The 21,675-nt window shown below is 42.0% G+C and overlaps 1 long non-coding RNA gene across 1 annotated transcript; it reads right to left on the bottom strand.

Annotated features, from left to right (window-relative positions):
* Window positions 1–2,714: 2,714 nt before the first annotated feature.
* Window positions 2,715–5,779, bottom strand: LOC148398606 (uncharacterized). Its single transcript, XR_015858219.1, has 2 exons — window positions 5,325–5,779; window positions 2,715–3,135 (listed from the first exon to the last, which is right to left on the bottom strand). It is a non-coding gene; the product is annotated as an uncharacterized LOC148398606 (long non-coding RNA).
* Between the last annotated feature and the right edge of the window lie 15,896 nt (window positions 5,780–21,675).

The raw sequence follows: 21,675 nt of genomic DNA, 5'->3' as shown, positions 1-21,675 counted from the left end.
ATGGAAAGAGTGGAAAGAGCATGAAAAAGATCAAGCTGAACCGCAAGAAATACATCGAGGACCCTGCATTTGCAAGATGGAAGAGCTGGAAGGGGGGAATCACTACCCTCAAACCAAGAAAAGCCATTGGACTAGATAACACCGCAACCGAACAGATCAAGCATTTCGGTTACAAGGCCAAGATATGGCTCCTACAGCTCTACAATGAGTGCCTGACAACACACAAGCTCCCCAACATCTGGAAGAAGGCCCACATTATAGCACTGCTGAAACCTGGGAAAGACCCATCCTCTCCCAAGAACTTTAGACCAATCTCACTTCCGAGTCACACCAATAAGCTCTTCGAACATTTAATCCTCAGCGGAATCAGCTACTTTGTTGACCAACACCTCATCCCTGAACAAGCAGGTTTCCACCCTGGCAAGTCGACAACTAGCCAAGTACTCAACCTCACCCAGTACATCGAAGATGGTTATGAGGAAGGGATGGTAACTGGTGTGGTGTTTGTCGACCTCTCAGCTGCCTATGATACAGTCAACCACAGACATCTCCTCAGCAAGATCCTGGAGACCACAAGAGACATCCGTCTGACAGAGCTGATTGAATGCATGCTCGATAACAGGCACTTTTTTGTTGAACTTGGAGAAAAGAAGAGCAGGTGGCAATGACTCAAGAATGGCCTCCCACAGGGAAGTGTGCTTGCACCACTTCTCTTCAACATCTAAAACCAACAACCAACCAAAAAGTGCAGACACACGTCGCTCCATCTATGCAGACGATCTTAGCATAGGCGCACAAGCCACTGATTTCAAAATCGTGGAAGACAGACTCTCCAATGCTCTGACAGAGCTAACAGCTTACTATGAAGAAAACCACCTACGTGCAAACCTATCTAAGACACAGGTGTGTGCCTTCTACCTGCGAAATCGTGAAGCTAAGCGCCAACTGAAGGTCAGCTGGTCAGGAACCTCCGTTGAACACTGTGAGCACCCAGTCTACCTAGGGGTAACCCTGGATAGATGCCTCTCCTTTAAGACCCACATTGAGAAGACTTAGTGCAAAGTAGCTGTGAGGATCAACATTGTCCGCAAGCTCACTGGCACAACATAGGGTGCTCATCCACAGACTCTCAAGACAACTGCACTTGCTCTCTGCTACTCAGCTGCAGAGTATGCCTGCCCAGTATGGGAGCGAGCTTCCCATGCCAAGAAGCTGGACCCCGCCCTAAATGCTACCTGCCGTCTTATCACTGGCTGTCCAATGCCTACAGAGCGCCTGTACATCCTGGCAGGAATAGCCCCACCACAGATACGTAGACAAACAGCAAGCAAGAAAGAGCGGCAACAACAGTCCACTGACTAAAGACATCCTCTCTTCGGGCATGTAACAGCAAAAAGCCGCCTTAAGTCCAGGAGAGGTTTTCTGAAAAGTGTCCCACCACTCGGAACACCGAACATAAGCAGTGAAAGAGTCACTCGGTGGGAAGAAAGACTTGACAATCTTCCACCAGAAACTACAATGGAGCTTAAGGCAAGCGAGGCACTGCCCCCAGGAGCAGACACCAACTATGCAACGTAGAAATGAATAGATTAAGATCTGGTGTTGGACGTGCAAAAGTCACTCTCGGCAAATGGGGACATCTGAATGATCGTAACGCTGAGTGTGACTCTGGCACTGAACCACAGACCATGCAACACCTCCTCATATCCCCCCTGCTGGAACATCCCTGCACAGCATCGGACTTAGCAGAGTTTAATGAGAAGCTGTGGCTGAACCACATCTAGCCAAGCCTTGTAACTAACTGCCTTGTAGACACGATAAGAAGAAGAAGCGGGTCAGCACCGCAAGAGCAAAGCAGAGCTGTGACACATTTACACTTTAAAATGTTTAAATGTTTAAAAATACAATAAAGTGTTTAAAAATAAAATTATAAAAGTCTTGTGTGGATGCGCTTGCGCTTGGCCATGCGTGTCAGAGAGGAGCAGTGACACTTTTAAATGTTCTATAAGGTGTTTAAAATACAATAACATATTTAAAAGTACAATAGAGTGTATAAAAATAAAATTATAAAAGTCTTGTGCGATCTCGCGCTGGGCCGCAGGGGCACATCAGTCAGCCAGTATGCCAGAGCAGAGAGGAGCCAGACACGTTTACACTTCAAAAAAGGTTCATAAAAGTCTTGTGTGGATATTGTAACAATATATTTACTGATATTTATTTTCTTATTTATTTAAATAAATAAGAGTGTTTCTGCACGTCAGTTTGACTTTAAAACAATTACAAAAGTGTTTAAAAATACAAAAAGTGTATAAAAAACAATAAAGTGTATAAAACTACAATAAAGGTTCACAAAAGTCATGTGCATTGATTGCATATATTTACTCTTATTGATTTTCTTTATTTTCCTATTTATTTAAATAATGTTCATGAAAATCAGTTTGACTTTAAAATGTTTACTAAAGGGTTTAAGAATACAAAAACATTTAAAATTATAATATACAGTGTTTAAAAATACAATAAAATACAATAAAGGTTCACAAAAGCCTTTTATGGATAGTGTAACAATATATTTTCTCTACATCGTGGATTTTCACCTATCGCGGGTGGTCTTGGAACCAATTATCCGTGATAAACGAGAGATTATTGTAGCCTTTTCATAAAAAAAAACTCTTGAATCTTGAAATGTATGCAACAAACAAGGAAGGACAGCCATGTGCAGCACCAACTTGTTTATTTAGTAAAGGGGAGAAGGGAACTGGGAGACTGGAACGTTGGCAGAGCAGAATTAGAGAAGAAGCTGCGCAGGCACTGGCTGACGGAAGGAGCCACAACACGGACCGGGAACACGCAGGACTGGCAGATCGATGAGCAAATGCGCAGGAGCTGTGACAGCGTCCGTCGTCGAGGCAGACAAGGACAAGCTCATGGTCAGGCCAGAGTCCAAAACAGATCATGCAAACAGGCAGGAAAGGGGGAGACGTGGGCAGGAACAGGTAATAAATAGGTCAGGCTGTACAGAGTTCAGAGCAGATCGATCAGAAAGGCAGGCAGGATGAAATGCAGTGACGTGGTCAGGAACAGGCAGTGGGTCAGGCCGGGCGGACCTCATGAATGGGTCAGTCAAACAGGCAAGGTCTGCAATGGGAGTCAGTTTAGACAGTAGTCAGTGAGCAGGAACTTGTAGCTAACATACAGGTAGCAAGCCAGACAAACTGACAAAATTTGCTTTGAGAGATGTGGCTAAATAGGCTCTTTGATAGGGAACAGGTGGCTGGCAATGAGTTCCGATTACAGTATTTTCTGCACTATAAGGCTTGCCACTCCGGGCCTTAACTAGAACTGTGCCTGTGGTCTTCCATTTCCTCACTATGTTCCTCACAGTGCAAACTGACAGCTGAAATCTCTGAGCTAGCTTGTTGTATCATTCCCCTAACCCAGGGGTGTCAAACTAATTTTTTTCGCGGGCCGCATTGTAGCTTCTTTCGGATGTAGTGTTTGTGTGAAGTTGGACTTCCGCCCACGTCGCCATTAGGCTCTCGATCGCCGATCTTTGGACACAAAGTATGGCAGCGGACCAAGAGGTTTGTACGGCTTTGTGCATCAACTGCACCCTTCTCTTAGAGAGGTTGTCCCTGCTAGAGGGACGTGTCCGCCAGTTAGAGCAGAATAGTGCGATAACAGTAGATGTGGCGGACACAGACGCGGGCTGTAGTCAGCCCGCTAGCCCGGTTAGCATTAGCCCCAAGCGGCTTGCTAATCGCGCTGAGCCAGGTAAGACGCATAGCCGTCCAAAGTCATCTCAGTCTACTGGCCCTCGCACTTTGGTCATAGGTGACTCCATTACCCGAATTATTATGCTTAAAAATCCAGCCACGGTAATGTTTATTCCTGGGGGCAGAGCACCCAACATAGAAGCTAATCTTAGGGAACTGACTCGCAATAGGCCTAGTCAACAGCGTAGTTCCTCCAACACTAGCTACTCAGACAGCTCCAATGATGTTAGGATGAGACAACCAGAGATCACAAAGAAAAAACATAGCCAGGACTTGTGATTTTGCCAGAAAGATGAGTCGGCATCGAGTATTTGTCTCTGGCCCCTAGCCTGGGAGAGGCACTGATGAGAGGTTTAGTAGATTAGTCTCCCTTAATCGATGGATGGCTGGGTTCTGTAAAAAGCAGGGACTGTATTTTATAGATAACTGGTCCTCCTTCTGGGGCCGCCCCGACCTGCTGAGGAAGGACGGCCTTCACCCAAACCGTGAAGGCGCCTTCACTCTTTCTAGGAATATAGATTATTGTTTGAGCCACTCATGACAGGTCACTTTAGAGCAGGCCAGGGCACAGGTGATTAGACCACCTGTGAGGATGGGTTTGAAGTCTGTTAAAGGCCTAGACATCCCTTTTTTTTTCAATTAGAACGGAATTTGATAGAATGTATAAAGGGAACACATTTGCCGCATTGGAAATTAAAAATGGACACCGATTACTAAGAATAAAGCTAAAATTAAATGCCAGTTTATCGATCGGGTTCCGCACGCAGCCACACTGGTGGCGCCATTACTGTGACGTCAAAAGTTGTACATCCGGATCTCAACAAACCCAAAAAACATGGCAGATGATAGCGACAGCTCCGTTTCTAGCGGAAATATTAGCATCATTTTATCTCTTTTGAAGCAGAATATGATGAATCGAGCAGTTCACTTGGGCTGAGCTGAGCACGTTTTCTGAATTGTGCCCCTCCCGTCACTCTGGTTAGGTTGGCATAGTAAAAAGTGCTCTTGGGGGCTTTAGAGTGCCGAGTTGATCTCGGCACATGAAGAAATGACCACCTGCAACGTTTGGTTTAGGTTTTGTAAGCATTTTTAATTTTATTGCTTAAATCGCATTTTCTCGACGAGCTGAGCACGTTTTCTGAATTGTGGCTCTCCCGTCACTGTGGTTAGGTTGGCATATTAAAAAGTTCTCAGGGGGCTTTAGAGTGCCGAGTTGACCACTGCACATGAAAAATGAACATCTGCAGCGTTTGGTTTAGGTTTTAGGCGCATTTTTAATTTTATTGCTTAAATCGCATTTTTTCGACGAGCTGAGCACGTTTTCTGAATTGTGCCCCTCCCGTCACGCTTCGACATACTTTTCAAAGTCAAAGTCTCAAAGTCAAAGTCCCCTTTATTGTCAATTCCTCCGCATGTCAAGACACACAGAGATCGAAATTACGTTTCTCACTATCCCAGGGTGACAAGACAGAGTTCACAACGCACATACAAGTAAACAACACAGGAAAAATAAAACAAGAAGATGAACAATAAGAGTGATAGCACGCTAACCGCTCCCGATGCACAGCAGAGTCCGGAAAGATGACAGTCAACCAGGCCACTGTGAACACGAGCACACAGCAGGCACGCACTGTCCGGTTCGTGGATCTTATCAGGCGAAAGCAACCCATCTTGTCGTCCAGCGAACGAAAGTACGCCAGGAGAATGGAAGGCGCGGCTGGGCGAGCTGAGTTGGCCGCAAGCCTGGCCCGACGTCTCCGCGCTGGCCCCTCTTCTCTTTTTGTTTACATTCACCGAAGCTAAACGCGTACAACTTGAGACGTCATGAGACGTCACTTCTGGCTGGCGGCTCGGTGCAGTCAAACTCGTCTGCGCGGCAAATTTAAATTATATTTTTCAGAGCAACAGCTTCCTTTTCGTTGTTTCGATCGTCAATTTATATTTATAAGCCCATAAGCTAACTAAAACCGATTTATACATATACCGGTGTCTCTGGGCCTTTAAGTTAAAGTTAACTAGCGCTAGGCTAGACTTTCAGCATGCACATAGCTCCTCGTGTAGACTAGAGCGCGACATTTTGAATAGTACACCAAACGCTCTCCTTTAAAAAACACATTAAGAATATAACCAGAATTGCATTTTTTCACTTTCGTAATATTGCTAAGATTCGTCCGATCCTCTCGACCGGGGATGTGGAAACTATTATACATGCGTTCGTCACGTCGCGCCTGGACTATCCATCCATCCATCCATCCATCCATTTTCTGAACCGCTTAGTCCCCACGGGGGTCGCGGGCGTGCTGAAGCCTATCCCAGCCGTCATTGGGCAGTAGGTGGGGGACACCCTGAACCGGTTGCCAGCCAATCGCAGGGCACACAGAGACAGACAACCATCCGCACCCACACTCACACCTAGGGACAATTTGGAGTCTTCAATCGGCCTACCAAGCATGTTTTTGGAATGCGGGAGGAAACCGGAGTGCCCGGAGAAAACCTACGCGGGCCTGGGGAGAACATGGAAACTCCACACAGGGAGGGCCGGAGGTGGAATCGAACCCGCACCCTCCTAACTGTGAGGCGGACGTGCTACCCAGTGTGCTACCCAGTGCGCCACCGAGCCGCCCGCACCTGCACTACTGTAATGTATTATTCTCTGGTCTTCCTAAGTCCCTCATCAAAAGTCTACAGTTAGTACAAAATGTTGCTGCGAGGCTGCTCTCATGGACAAGAAAATTTGATCACATTACCCCAATATTAGCCAACTTACATTGGCTCCCGGTCCATTTAAAATGTGACTTCAAGGTTCTTCTACTAACCTATAAATCATTCTCGATAAATTATGTTCCATCTCGTAATCTTCGTTCGCAAAACACTAGTCTTTTAGTTACACCGAGGGCCAAGAAAATGTCTGCAGGTTCTAGAGCATTCTCTATTTGGGCTCCAGAGCTTTGGAATGCCCTACCAATGGATACTAGAACTGCTACCTCAGTAGAAACATTTAAGACATGTTTAAAGACACATTTCTATGAGATGGCCTTTAACTAGTCGTGGCCGATTCAGCCCGAGTTTGTTTTTGTTCTCTCTCCCCACCCCCCTCCCTGGCTGGGGAGGGGGTTAGGTGGCACAAAAGCTGATAGCGGCTAGCTGGATTCTCGAGAACAATTTTAAGATGAGGAAACTGCAGCTCAACCTCCTTGAAGACACTGCCAGGACAATCGAGGGCACCTCCGACATCCATTTTTTCATATATTTTCATATTATGTCTTACTTGTGCCCTCTCAGCATCCATTACAACCTGGTGATCCTGAAAGGGGGATCCTTCCATCTGTGGTCCCTTCTCAAGGTTTCTCATTTTCCCCTGGTAGTTTTTTTTTTTTTTAGTTTTTCCTTGCCCTTTTGGGAGCTTAAGATCAGGGGATGCTTTGAGAATAATTGTCAATTTTTGTCTATGTGAAGCCCTTTGAGACTGCTTGTGATTTAGGGCTATACAAATAAACTTAACTTGACTTGGAGGGCCATTATGACAATAAACCCAAATAAATGTATGAGCACCTCATGTTATATACAAGACTGTCAGAGAATTAGAATATTGTGATAAAGTTCTTTATTTTCTGTACTGCAATTAAAAAAACAAAAATGCCATACATTCTGGATTCATTACAAATCAATTGAAATATTGCAAGCCTTTTATTATTTTAATATTGCTGATTATTGCTAATATTGCGGGTCATACCAAAGACTATAAAACTGGGACCCATTTCTTCCCTACTTGGCACTCAGCATAAAGGGTTGGAATTGGGGGGTTAGATCACCAAATGATTCCCGAGCGCGGCACCGCTGCTGCTCACTGCTCCCCTCTCCCCCAGGGGATGTATCAAAATCACACGGGGATGGGTTAAATGCAGAGGACAAATTTCACCACACCCAGATGTGTGTGTGACGATCATTGGGTTTTTAACTTTTATTATGGCATACAGCTTAAGAAAACTCAAATATCCTATCTCAAAATATTAGAATATCATGAAAAAGTATAAGAGTAGGGTATTCAACTATAATCACTTGAATCGTTTAATGAACTCGAAACACCTGCAAGGGTTTCCTGAGCCTTGAAAAACACTCAGCTTGGTTCAGTAAACTAAATCACAAGTATGGGGAAGACTGCTGATCTGACTGATGTCCAGAGGACAATCATTGACACCCTCCATCAGGAGGTTAAGACACAAAAAGACATTTCTCAAAGAGCAAGCTGTTCACACAGTGCATTTTCAAAGCACATCCGCAAAACGTCTGTTGGAAGGGGGAAATGGGGCAGGAAACGCTGCACAACCAAGAGAGATGACCGCAGCCTTAACAGCATTGTGAAGAAGAGTTGCTTCCAGAATTTGGGGGAGCTTCAAAGACAGTGGACTGAAGTTGGAGTCCAGGTATCAAAAGCCACTGTTCACAGACGTGTCCGGGAAATGGCCTAAAATAGCCATATTCCCATGATCAAGCCACTTCTGAACTCAAGACAACGGAAGAAGTGTGTCAGGCTTGGCGCAGGGAGAGGACTCGAATGCAGAGTTCCAACCAAAGGTGTTTTATTTTCTCCAACGGAAGGCAGCACAAAAACAAAAGGCAAAAAATAAAGCGCCTCAAAACAAGGGGAAAAAAGGGCTGGAGACAGCAAAAAAAAGGCACCTCAAATACTCTGGCAAAAATCTTACTAAACAAATCACAGAGCTGGGCAATACGTATCTTCTCTCTAGGATCTCGCGGGGAATTTCTGTGAGTTTGTGATCGCTGGTGTTCATGACAAGGTCAAGACGCACTGGCTAAAGACAAGGGGAAGACGCAGGCTATATACACACACACGGAAGGAGGAGGACACAGGTGCAGACAATCAGGGCCAACGACACAGGTGTACGCAGTTGGGGATCAGGGAAGTCAAGTGGACTGACGCGCAGAGGAAGGACCCACGAACTGAAATGAGAGTTACAACAATAAAACAGGAAGTGACATGAAAAGACAGGACAAGCCACAAAACAGGACAGCATGACAGCATGACAAAGTGTCTGACTTGGGCTATGGAAAAGAAGCACTGGACAGTTGCAGAGTGGTCCAAAGTCCTCTTTTCAGCCGAAAGCAAGTTTTGTATTTCATTTGGAAGTCAAGGCGCCATAGTCTGGAGAAAGGCTAGTGAGGAGCTAAATCCAAGTTGCTTGAAATTCAGTGTGAAGTTCCCACAGTCAGCGATGGTTTGGGGAGCCATGTCAGCTGCTAGTGTTGCTCCACTGTGTTTCATACAGTCCAGAGTAAATGCAGCTGTGTACCAAGAGGTTTTAGAGCACGACATGCTTCCATCTGCTGAAAAGCTCTATGGAGATGATGATTTCATTTTACAGCATGATCTGGCACCTGCCCAAAGTGCCAAAACCACCAGTAAATGGTGTACTGACCATGGCATTACTGTCCTCGTTTGGCCTGCCAATTCCCCTGACCTGAACCCCATAAAGAATTTGTGGGGTAGTGTGAAGAAGAAGCTGAGACACCAGACCAAACAATGCAAATGAGCTAAAGGCCGCTATTGAAGCATCCTGGGAATCCATATCACCATATCAGCCACAGGCTGATTGCCTCCATGCCACACTGCATTGATGCAGTAATCCGTGCAAAAGGATTCCTAAACCAAGTCCTGAGTACATTATTGTACATTTTCAAATGTTTGATTTTGTTTTGCTGTTATAAATATTTTTTTTGTACTTGGTCTGAGAAAATATTCTAATATTTTGAGGTAGGATATTTGAGTTTTCTTATGTTGTATGCCATAATCAGCAATATTAAAATAATAAAAGGTTTGTAATATTTCAGTTGATTTGTAATGAATCCAGAATGTATGACATTTTTGTTTCTTTAATTGCATTACAGAAAATAAAGAACTTTATCACAATATTTTAATTTTCTGAGACAGTCCTGTTCAGTAAAAGCTACAAAACAAACTGACAAATAACTCGTTTGCAAATCAGATGAGTAAAAACTGCTCAAATATTTAAAAAAAAAAGATATTATTAAAAGTGAAGACAATTTGCAATTCTAGTAATGACACACGGATTTGATGCACAATTTGTCTTCGCTGGCCACATCAAATGATGTGGCGGGCCGTATCTGGCCCCCGGGCCTTGAGTTTGACACCTGTGCCCTAAACAATGACCAATCTTTGTTTTCAGGTCATTTCTTAGTTATTTTGAGGCTCCCATGTTATCACTCTTCAAAGAAGATGCAAAGAGAACAACTTACAACTGGCCACCTTAAATACCCTGAACTGGAGAAAAATGGTCAAAATACCTTCAACCAGAATACAGATTCTCATTGGAAGCTAAGGAAGCGTTTCGAGGCAGTAATTTCTGCAATAAGAGGATTTTTCTGTTGGGGTGCCCAAACCTATGCACCTGCCTACTTTTGTTCAAGTAATGATTGCACACTTTCTGTAAATCCTATAAACCTTAATTTCACTTCTTAAATATCACTGTTTTTCTGCTATATGATAGATTTAACTGAAATTGCTGATCCGAAACACCAATGATTTATAAAGGAAAATCATGAAAATGATCAGGGGTGCCCAAACTTTTGCATACGACTATATAAGACGCTCCGCATTATAAGGCACACTGTGGTTTTTTTGAGTAGATTTTAAGTTTTTAAGTGTGCCTTATAGTGTAGAAATTACGGTACTGCTGGGAGTGGCAGTAGAGTGCATAACTGCGTACATGAGTGAAGACAGGGGTGTGTGGGTGTAGAGAGAAAGCACTGACCAGGGTGCTGAAGGACTGGGGCACATGAAATGAGTTTGAAACTCATAAATTTCCATCTCGTCGAAAGTGGAAAGATAGATTTGAACCTTTCTTAAGATGTCATTAAATGTACTGTATTTTCCGGACTATAAGCCGCTCCGGAGTATAAGTCGCACCAGCCATAAAATGCCCCAAAAAGTGAAAAAAAAACATATAAGTCGCTCCGGAGTATAAGTCGCATTTTGGGGGGCAATTTATTCGACAAAATCCCACACCAAAAACAGTCATGAACGAGCAACAACAGGCTAAACGATAGGTATGCTAACGTGACAAACACAAACAAAGAGCTGAGAACGGGCCTGATGTAACATATAGAGTGATTAAGGACAACTATTACATGAATAACATGTTTATAAAACCATCGGTGTCACTCCAATTCATTAAATCCATCGATCATTCGATACGATAGCAACAGGCTAAACGATAGGTATGCTAACGTGACAAACACAAATGAGGAGCTGAGAACGGGCCTGACGTAACATATAGAGTGATTTAGGACAACCATTACATAAATAACATGTTTATAAAACCATCGGTGTCACTCCAATTCATTAAATCCATCGATCGTTCTTTGTCAACAATGGCTGCGCGCGGCTGAGGGCGCTTACACTTCAAAATATTCCACAGCTCATATAACGATAGATAAACTGTATTTCAAATAACTATAACATAAGCAATAATATTATCAAACCATCCGTGCACTTTAAATCCATTAAATCCATCGATCAAATTCCTCGTCCTTTGTCAACATCGCCGCGCGTGCGCCCTGACGTCAGCCTCGTCTTTATTCCACAGATCTAGTATATAACTATATTGTAGCGTTAACAAAGTACAAGGATAGACGTGGGTTTGGTAAACGGCTCTTTATTCCACAAAACAAACTTCCAAGCGTGTGGCGACGTGGACTTCCAGACACGAGAGCTCCACGGCAGAGGACCGGGCGTGCGTAATGGCCATGTCCGAGCCCCATGCACCGTTTGCGGACAGCCACTCGGCCGAGCGCCGGCCCCCGACTCAGTAGAGTAGGACCGGGCGTGCGTAAAAGCCATAATAGTTTATCAAACCTTCTATGTCACTCCAAATCCTTAATTCCTTTAAACTCTTTGTCCTCCGTGTCACTTAGAAATGATCACCGCTCATGATGCCGGTAGTCCTTACGTCGGTCGCGTTGCGCGGTGCCACTGACGTCACTTGAAATACTAATCCATTGGTACATCACGGTTCTCCAAACTTTCTTTCTGCTGCTCGATTACTGTTTTCAGCTGCATATTTTACAACTTGAAGTTTGTAACTTGCAAAATATGACTTTCTTTTTGGTGCCATTTTTCTTAAGCCCACCCAGTTGATGAGTCACGGCCAACGGTGAAATTTAAAGCGCCCTCATCCAGTTCCATCTGAAAATATAATTTTTTTCAGATGTAGTTTTTTGTTTTGTTTATTTGGTTGTTTTATCAAAGACAAAGTCTGCTTTATTGTCGATTTTTTTTTCATATACCAAGACACACAAAGAGATTGAAATTACGTTCCCACTATCCCTCGGTGAGATAGTACACATATGGATACAAGCAACACAAAAAAAAAACAAGAAGGCATAAACAATGAATAAATAAGAGTGTTGAATAAATGATAAATAAACAAATAATAATAAATAATAATAATAAATATAAGAGGAGCAAACAGACAGTGGACTTGGATATGGTGCTTTAGTGTTAATTGCTTTATTTGATGTTTTCTCTATTTTTTATGTTTTGAATATGTTCAAGATAAAGATATAAAAGCATGTTAAGTGATCAACTATACTAAAAATAACATGGGAAGTGGTCAACTATACTTTTAAGTGATGTGTTAATGATCAAGTAAAAATTTGTGAAAAAAAACATATATAAGTCGCTCCTGAGTATAATTCGCCCCCCCACCCAAACTATAAAAAAAACGCGACTTATAGTCCAGAAATTACGGTAATTGCACCTTTAAATCAGTTTATAACACTCTTATGACTTTTTATCTTGTTAAAATAAAGTGGAAATATTTAACCTTCCATTAAGATGTCATTACATATTTTTACATAATCTAATCAATTTGACAGATTAATGTCATGTTTAGATATGTCAGCTATTCACGTTTATGGAAGGTTATGTTGCCTTGTTTATGTCAAGTTGTCATGACAAGGACATCTTAAACCATGTCAACTTAGCATCAAAAGTGTCATATGTGAAGTTGTCATGACAAAGACATTTGAAACAATGTCAACTTTGCATCAAAGTGACATCTGTCATGAGGATTCATTCATGTTGATGGCGGATGTCATGTTTAGCTTCTATGACAGTCTTATGACAGTGTTGTGAACAAAATACAAATAAAGATTGAATCACAGTTGATAATTAATTTACAGGGTCTGGCAAAATGATCTGACACATTTGTAGTTTAATAAAATGCAAATAAATTAAAGAAACAAGAAAGTTTTTTTTTTTTTCGAAAAGTACAATAATGCCATTTTGTTTTGCTTAAGCATAACTTGGACCACGATGAGCACCATCAAACATGCACACAACAGCCAAACCAGTATCTCACCTGTCCATAACCCGAGATTGCAACAAATGATGTCGACAAAAAAGTTAAACTATTTATACAAATCAAAACATATCATATCATTGACTAGAGACGTGAATAGAATTAGCTCTAGTTTTGAAGACTTGGTTGCGGATTAAGGATTTTATGCCACTTTTTATTCTGATACAGCCTAAATTGATATTTTAAATTGGAAATTTGTAACAGTCTTAATACATTTTTGTCAGGGTTTTCCAGGTTATCTTTATCGTAGGATTATGTTGGAATGCAACCTGTAATAAATAACCTAGCTAGATTAGTTTTATGCTTATGTTGGAATGCAACAGGTAATAAATAACCTACCTTGTCCCATCCTTCACAAGGTCGTAAAACATCCCCTGATATGTTTTGACTAGAGGACAATATTCAGCCTACTCATACCCCCACTCTGTTTCTCTTAATAAATATGCCCTTGCAGGGTGGAGAGTTCAGACCTCCATTCGAACATCGCTGCACGCACAGCGACGAATGGACTCTCCACCTGCAGGTGTCTAAAAGGACTTACTTGTCTCCCGTGTGGTTCTTGCAAAATAAGTTGGAGTGAGCAAATCTCTAACAATTTTGCCTTCAATAATTGCTATTGGTGCCATGGTGGAGCTGTGGTTAGCCCGTCCGCCTGACGGCACAGAGGTTACGAGTTCAATTCCAGCTCCGGCCTTCCTGTGGGGAGTTTGCATGCGCTCTTCATGCCTGCGTGAGTTCCCTCTTGGTACTCTGGTTTCCTCCCACATCCTCAAAACATGCATGGTAGAATGATTGAGCACAATAATTTGTCCATAGGTGGGGCTTTGAGTGCGGATGGTTGTTCTATGTGTGCTCGGTGATTGGCTAGCAACCAGTTAAGGTTGTCACCCGCCTATTGCTCGAAGTCAGCTGGGATAGGCTCCAGCACGCCCGCAACCCTCGTCAGAAGAAACAGTTCAGAAAATAGATGGATATTTGCTATTTTCTAATATCAAAACTATGATCAAGTGCCGAGTGAGTGGCCCTTTTCATCACAGTATGTGAAAATGAAATGGCTGAAAAGGTAACATATTAAAAGCTGAATAATATTACTAATTACAGAAATGTTTTTAATATTCTTCAATTGTTAGATAATAATCACCAAAAATAAATTTGAAGGACTTTTCCAAGCTGAGGAAAAAAGAAAAAAATCTAAAGATTAACACTTCAAATCTTTAATGGTAAATATTAATAGACTAGCTTAAGATGTCAGATCATTGTAATAGAATTTTAAAAAACAGGATAAAGGCAACATTTTCATAACTCTCCTTTTGTAAAATTTGAACTGAAGTATAGGAAGGTGTTTGCACTTCGATAGTGCGAAGGCATAATATCCTCCCTCAGCATTGAGGCTCTTTCCCCAAATTGTTTATGAGTGGATTGGTGAAGTGATGCAAAAACTGGATAACACCACATTTTCTACTGGCATGTTGTCAAACAAATTGCAACTACAGCATCTATCATCAATTTTTATTAGTTTTCAATTTGTCAGAGACTTCACCTTGCACAGGTGTGCAAGGCAATTTTATGTAGGTAGGGTACATTAATAACTGTAAAGATGCCACATAGGACAAGAGACAAGTTACAATTAAGATGTTTTGCGTCAGTTGAGAGCAATGTTCATCTGACAATGATTACACGGCATGGGTGATCGCTTTGCATTTCAGTCTTTTTGTTGTTGCATTTCTGTTTCTTGCTCCATCATCCACATGTGCCAAATAAAATTTCCAAATTGTTTTATGAGGAAAATATGAAAATACAAAAAGCAAATATTGCTCAGTTCCCCCCCCCCCCCCCCCCCCCATCAATTCACTGTATGCTGAGAGGGTGAGTGCAGTGTGCAATTGCTCACGCGTGGAGCTTATTATGCTCCAGACTTGTCACAGAACAGAGACAGGACGACCAAGTGCGTAGGATCCTTTATTGAAAAGGGGGAAAGGGGAAGTGGAACGCTGGACTTGCGGTCTGACGTGGCTGAACAGCAGAGCACAGTGCATAGTCATAGTCGGAGGCAGGCAGGTTGTCGAGACAGGTGGCGATCAGGAGCGTGGTCAAAGGACGAGCAAGTAGTCGGGGCAGGCGGCGATCAGGAGCGTGGTCAAAGGACGAGCAATCGGTCAGTTTACACAAGCAGTTGGCAACGGAGATCGTTCAGGAGACAACAAGGCAGTGGTGTCACGGGCAGGGTAAGTAGACTAACTGACAACCACTGGCAGAATACACAGAGTTTAAGTAGTGGACCTAACGAGCTGTAGCAGGTGCTGGCAATTTCTTGATTGGTCCTTGACTGGAAGTCAGGCGACGCAGGAACGTGACAGAACTTCAGTACGAAAATAGTCCTATTTCTTGCATTAAGGCTTTGCGAAAGTAAATCAAAGATGTTTGTGTATTTATATATTTATTTGGTTATCTCAAGTTATATGAAGTTCTAAATATCTTTTACAACCACAATAGGCCAGGAAATTTATTTTTGTTAGTACCGGCTGAAAAAGAAGGCACAATATTTTACATTTTTAATTACCTGTTTGATGGGAAAGTTCAATCTGAAAATCAATTGAATACAAAACTGAAACCCCTTTGATCAAACACAACATAATGAAGACATACTCTAACAATATAAATTTATGTAGGGGAGAGTGGGGTAATTTGTGCCAAGAGGCAAGTAGTGCCACCCCTGTTTTCCAGAAAACCATAGAAGAAGTTTGTCATGTGACCACTTATTTTTGAAGGGGCATCCATTTCACTCATCCTGCAGGGAAGGGAGACACATGGCTTGAGAGGTAAGCAAGCGCATTTAAGTTCAAAAAAATGTTTTGCCCTCAAAAGTAAAATTTCCATGATTAAGGTTTTTTGATTGCTGTGTTTGAACAATTATGAACAACTTTGAAAACACACATGTTTTAGTGCTTTAGTAAGCTACAGCATGAGTCCATAAAGTTAGCATGATGCTTGCTCAAAACAGCAGGAGTATGCATTTTTTTTCAAAATGGTGGGTCTGGGGTAATTTGTGCCAAAGGGCCTGGGGTAAGTTGTGCCACAACTGAAAAGAAGAAAAGGAGTGGAAATAAGAAGGGGAGCCTGAAAGGGTCAAAGCAAAACAAATCCAAAAAGAAAGTGCTCCCCAGTAGCTCAGAAGAGAGTGATGTTCCGCTTCCACTTAGTGATGTCACTGAATATGACAGTTCAGATGTCCAAAGTGATGATGATGATGGTGACAAGAACCTGTCTGCTGGTGACTTTGTCATTGTGAGGTTTACGGGTAAAAAATCCAAATCCTATAACTATGTTGGATTGGTGGACAATGTTGATGGTGACGAGATCAGTGCAAAGTTTCTGAAGCAAAGTTCTAAGAGGTCTCTTGATGGAAAGCCCATTTTCACATCTAGAGAGAATGACGAAGGAGTCATTCCAAGAGGTGATGTATTTCTCAGTTTGTTTAAGATCCAAAGTAATTGTTCCCAGGGATGCACAACATCCTAAACTATATGTAGATATCTTAGTTGGAGGCATTACTGTTATCCCCTTGCTTTAAGGGCACTTTAAGTAAAAATTGGCACTACTTACCCCACTCTTCCCTATGTATTTAATATAAAAGTATGTCACTATAATAATTTATATCCAACAATCGGTCGTTGTTGAAGCAATGATGGTGGGGGAGATTAAAGTTAAGCATTTAAGTTTCACTTAACAGCAGTGTATAATGCTTGGTTATGTAAAAAAAATGTAAATGAAAAGATGTTCTCTAGGTTGAACTTGTGTGCTTTATTGTTTTACTGTAGCTGTGATCCATGTATTTGCATTTGGTGGCTGGCATCCAACATTGCGGATTTTGGTGATTGTCTTTACTGGTCAATTATACATTGTTACCCAGTACTCAACGACCATATTAATATCAGCGCTACAAATTTGATATATTTTGGGGGGGAGGGGGGTTTGAATTTTCTTAGAAAAATATATTTTTAATGTTTTATATTTATATATTAGTTTTTACTATTCGGAAACATGCACATCAACTTGATACTAAGAACTTTCTCTATCAAATCTATGACAATTTAAACAACGAAATACCTATCCCAAAGCCCCTCTGGGAAAAAAGATGCATTATAAAACTTAGTGAGCAAACCAAAATAATACCATCATAATGCCACTATTTAACTGAGGTATCACAGCAATTTCAATTACAAGGCTACCATATTTGTTTCCATGGTCGACATTGAGCACAACTGATCTCGCACATAGCCACCATTAAAAACACCAACTGATTAAAAAGCATTTAATTTGATAGCTAAATGCCGCTTACCCATTTTGAGAAGAGCCATTCATCATTGCGCCAGACGCCCAAATGCAAAAAACAATTTGCCTCCAATTGTTGTAAGTGTTGAATCACGCTGCGAGACATGCTAAAGCTAATTTGCCAGACAAATTAGTTGGCTCGATCAAACTTCATCGCCAAAGTTATAAAACCAAGTATGGAAAGTAAAGTGCTCTCACCGTACATTTCTTGTAATTGTTCCGTGTGAAGCCCACTGCAGGGGACATTTTAGATGCCCACCCTTGATGCCATTTTTTAAACACTGTGGCTGTCAAATGGCTTGGCTTAGGATACCAACCATTACAAAGATGGCTCCTCCATTTCACTAATAGAGTCTTCCCTGTGATGCCAACACATGCCAAACCAGTTGCTATATTGTGCTTCGCCTCAAGTAACCATTGGATCATGCTGTAACATCAGATAGTAGGTAACCTTTACAAATAACTTTTTAATAACTTTTAATCCATTTGAAAATGAAAAGATTTTAAAAAGTATTTACGATATGTGAAATAAACAAACTGCATTAAGATTGCAAGTTACTCATCGAGGTCATAGTTACATTATACTGTATGGAAAATGTTATGGTACCACAAATGGTCAGCTCTTCGCCTCCCAGTTCTGTGGTTGCTTGCCCGAGTCCAGATTCAGGCCCTCTGAAGGTTCCATGTTCTGCCCGTGTTTGTGTTTTATACCAGTACTGGGGTTTCCTAGCATATTCCAAAACTAGAATTGTTAGCTTCATGTTCGCCCTGTTCTTGTGTGGGTTTCCTCCAGGGACTCTGGTTTCATCCACATTCTCAGGCAACACTAAATTATCTGGGTATAAAAATCCCTTGATCACTTGAAAAAGTGGGTCTCGGTTCATTTATTTAATCCGCACCAGGATTCGTTTAGGTGTATTCACACCTGCACAAAAGATCTGACGTTACTGTCGATCCCTGGTCCGTTTAAAGCGGACAAAACAGTCAGGGTCTGAATACACTCTTAGTTTGTTTTGGACTTAGCAGCAATATAACGGTCTTGATTCACCATATTAAATGAAGGGTAAACTGAGGATGGTTCATTTTTCACCAACTAGCCCAATTTATATATTTTTTGATCAGGAAAATAAAATAATGTTAGCATGGTCTATTGCAGGGGTGTCCAAACGTTTTGCGAGGGCCAGATTTGATAAAACAAAGGGGTCCGGGGGCCAATAGTATTTTCGGACATTTTTAACTACAAAAATTTCATGCAGATACACTCGGTTATAAAAAAAATGTCATTGTCCCAATTGTCTTTATTTTTTAAATGACAAAATAACCGAATATAAGGCACTCAGGCAGATGTGAACAACTCTTAAAAACACAAATTCTGCCTTTCATTCATATCTGAAGAGTCAAATAACATTGAATAAACTGTATGAAATACCTTAAATTTACATGAGTTTAAAATTATTTTTGCCTCATAAACATTTTAAACAGGAGTTATAAGTAATGCAAAGTTGTCTGTTACTATTAAGACTTAAAACTAGTGAATTTTGCTCTTGTCATTTACAATATCTTTCAGAATGTAATAGTTTGTGTCACGTCGACAGGTTCATAACATCAACGGTATTAACATGGCCTCTTCGTAATAGTTAATATTAAGTAATATTTACTTTTGATTTACTTTTGACTCACAGCCCCACGTGAAGAATCGCTGCTGTGATGCCAGTTCAGCTTGGAGCTGCTTCACTTTATCAGCGCGGTCACTCCCTGTTAGCTTGTCGTATGTGTCAGCATGTTTAGTCTGATAGTGTCTCTTTAGGTTGAAATCCTTAAACAAGGCAACCGCCTCTTTAGAATATAGACAAACACAATTGCCTTGATTTTCAGTGAAGAAGTATTGTAATTTCCATTCCTCTTGAAAGCGACGGCTCTCAACGTCAACTTTCCTTGTTTTCTTTGCAGTCACCGTGGCAGAAATGAGCGGAGAGGGGTGGTACTGCCACCCGTTGGTAATATGAGGAATTACAGTTTCAAGTTTCCTGATTTTTTTTTTTTTTTTATTCAGTTCGACAGTGCAGGCGGGCCATAAATAATGCATTATAAGAGCGAAGCTGCTGGCCGTTTGAAATCTGACCAGGGGCCGGATTTGGCCCGCGGGCCGGACTTTGGGCTATTGTATCCATTCATATTTATCACGTTTATAAATTCTTCGGTTTTACTCATTCAGTTGTGGTCTATATAAAGTGGAATGAGCTGCGGGGGACGGTTCACTGTGATTGCCTCCCGATAGGCTTACCTGTATGTCAATCAAGCGATGGGATCCGGTTTGGCTTCTTACTCGGTCAAGCAACCGCACTCATTTTTGCTGGTCATTAACTTTATTTAGTTTAAAAGAAAGAAGCGAGTGCGTGCGTTGATGCGTAATGCGTTGCTTAGCTTATTAGCTTTGGTGTCTATGTGCCGCAGTGAGGGGAGTTGGGGGGGGGGGGGGCAGTGCACTGTGACTGCCTCCCGATAGGCTTACCTGTATGTCAATCAAGCGATGGGATTCGGTTTGGCTTCTTACTTGGTCCAGCAACCCCACTCATTTTTGCTGGTCATATACTTTACTTAGTTTCAAAGAAAGAAGTGAGTGAGTGCGTTGATGCGTAATGCGTTGATTAGCTTCTTAGCTTTGGTCACTATGTGCCGCAGTGGGTGGGGGGCAGGTCACTCTAGGTGCAGTCAAACTGCTGCAGTTCACTGTGATTGCCTCCCGATAGGCTTACCTGTTTGTCAATCAGGCGATTCTAGCCTATGGAAAAACATGTTTTTTTTTAAATGTCATGCGATCAACCAGTAGTAGCCTACTTCGGTGACACCCCTGACCACAGTTGCTATCATGCTATAAGCAATGCGACCTTGTAATATACTAGTCGTACTAAAACGTACTGAAACGTTTTGGCAGAGCGCTGTGTACAACCAGTATGGATCAACAAATTCATCACTTGAACCATATATAAGGCGCTCTGCATTATAAGGCGCACTGTTTTTTTTTTTTAATAGATTTTAAGTTTTTAAGTGCGCTTTATAGTGCGGAAAATAAACGAATATAATATGAACATGTGCCCTGCCCATCTGTGTCGGGTAGGTTAGCTAGCTGCGGAGTCACGGGACACGTGTGGGCAGGACACATTTTCAGGCACTGTCAATGCCATGATTGGCTATGTAGCATAGGTGAACCATATCATATCATTGGCTTGACACCTGTCAATCACTGATTTACACTATAAAAAATCACAGAAAGAAAATCATTCATCCACGTAATTAGATTAGATTACATCTAACATTGGATATTAATCAATCAGTTTATGTTGAATTTAGTTTTGTGTGCAGCATGGAGTTTCTTGTGCGCAGAGACTGCGCGAGCAGTGCGCAATTGCGCAGCTGCAAATCTTAGAGGGAACACTGCACCATGCATTTGTTTGTTTATTCTTTTCACATTCCATGTACTTACTTGCTTTCGTCACAATCTCAGTCAATCATGCTTCCAACCATATTTTTTGTTTGTTATGAAAAACCTTTTCCTCTGTCCAGAACATTCTCCAATAATCCAAGGCTGTCGTCTAGCGTTAGGCAACATACGACGTCACAACATGCATTAGGCAAAACATAAGATACGTATAATCAAACATTCAGCATTCATAGACGCCCTTGGCAGTGTCCGTCATTTTGAAAAACATCAGGCATGCATTGAATATTGCATTGCATGACAGGTTACACTGCAGCTTGCACGCAGAGCTTTCCTATTTTTTTTTGTTGCAAGTACACAGTGTCTTTATTTGCAGTACAATATTTACTTGAGTATTCAAGATGGCGGCGCGTGCACACGCAGCGGCCACTCTCTGTCCCGTCAGTACGGTGATTTGTTCGTCTAATGAGTGTTCGTCCGACAGTCTTGTGTGTTCGTCTCGTCCGTGCTACAAGTACAGCAGGCAGGTTCTGCTTGACATCGGCAGAAGTGGGTTTTGCGGCGTTCTGGACTTTGAAGCGTCGACATTAAAGGCGCTCGGACTGCTACGTCCTGAAATGTCGCCGACCTCACCCGCTATTCCTCCCCCGGTTGGGAGCCGTCGAAAACGGTGTGCGAGGAGGCAAAAGAGGGGCAAGCGCGGAGGCGTCCGGGCCAGGCTGGCGGCCAA

Source organism: Syngnathus floridae, chromosome 4, assembly GCF_059516105.1.
Source record: "Syngnathus floridae isolate MCC-2025c chromosome 4, RoL_Sflo_1.0, whole genome shotgun sequence".
Lineage (NCBI taxonomy): Eukaryota > Metazoa > Chordata > Actinopteri > Syngnathiformes > Syngnathidae > Syngnathus > Syngnathus floridae.
Note: the sequence above shows the minus strand (reverse complement) of the source record. Positions and strands in the feature narration are given on the sequence as shown.